This window comes from Heterocephalus glaber, unplaced genomic scaffold (assembly GCF_053883595.1).
Source record: "Heterocephalus glaber isolate CG9 unplaced genomic scaffold, H.glaber_assembly_v1.0 deba00000676, whole genome shotgun sequence".
In the NCBI taxonomy this organism is placed as follows: Eukaryota; Metazoa; Chordata; class Mammalia; order Rodentia; family Bathyergidae; genus Heterocephalus; species Heterocephalus glaber.
This window is the reverse complement of record NW_028258156.1, coordinates 29,359,199-29,360,273: the sequence shown is the minus strand read 5'-3', so window position 1 is coordinate 29,360,273 and position 1,075 is coordinate 29,359,199.

Here is a 1,075-nt window from a genome sequence, read left to right as displayed (position 1 = left end):
GGTGGTTGAAATCCTTCTAAGAAGAAAGAATCCATAGGTGCGCACATGTGATAAACTGATAGAAGCAAAGATTGGCACAGTCCAGAAATTGGAATGTGTCCAGAGAGCTGTGATACAGGCCAGGAAATGCAATGAGAAGCCACCGAGATGTCTGCATAGGCTCGTTCAGGTCAGATGGTATTTTAGGAAGCTTGGCCTGTTTACATTTCTGAAAGTGGAATGGAGCAAACAGCACGGGAAGCTCAGTGCCGAGTGAGACGCTCATACAGGAGCCTAAGAGGAGATAACTAACAGCCGAGAAAGCGTGCTGCCTACTGACCCGGAGCAATTGATTCACCTGAGCTCTTTCTAGGGACTTAGTTTAGGTTATAGAACGAGTCAGGGATGAGTCAATTTGGTGGAGAAGGACCGGAAAGAGAGAGTTGGGGCCAAGATGTTGACCCTGGATGATGGGTTGCAGCCTGGTGCCTGTTCAGCTGGCAGAGACTTTGTTGGGTGGGAAGATGAGGTCGGCGCCTGACCGGGATGCCTTTTAATAATACTGCTTAGTCCTCCCGTGCTAAAGTAGCAATCAGAAGCCATAGAGGAAGGAGGTAGCTGCTTAGGAAAATTTCTAAACAGGTCTATGAGTGACATTTGAAAGCCAGAGAGAATTTTAAAGTGACAGAGGAAGAAGGTCTAAAATGCAAGCCAAGAAAATCCAGTGTTGAACGGCAGGTAGAGGAAACGCAGTGTAAAGGAGACCAAGAAGGGAACCTCACCTGATGGGAGGAAAAGAAGCGACCCCGCTGGGAGGGAACCGAGCCAGGGCAGAGAAGAGCTCTAGACAGGAGCAGGGTAATCAGCATCCGCCGCTGCCGAGAGCCCAAACCACATGGATGCTCAGAGGCCCAGGGCTCTGGAGTTTAAGGAGCCAGCCAGGGGTTCTCTCGGCAGGCACATTTCTCAGTGGAGTGTGGACATTGAGAGCGGTTATTTGTAGGTTGAAAAATGATAAGTAGGTAAGGATTTGGAGAAAGTGAGTAGAGCCAAACCTGTCAAGAGCTTTTTGCTCTGTACGACATTCTGGAGAAGG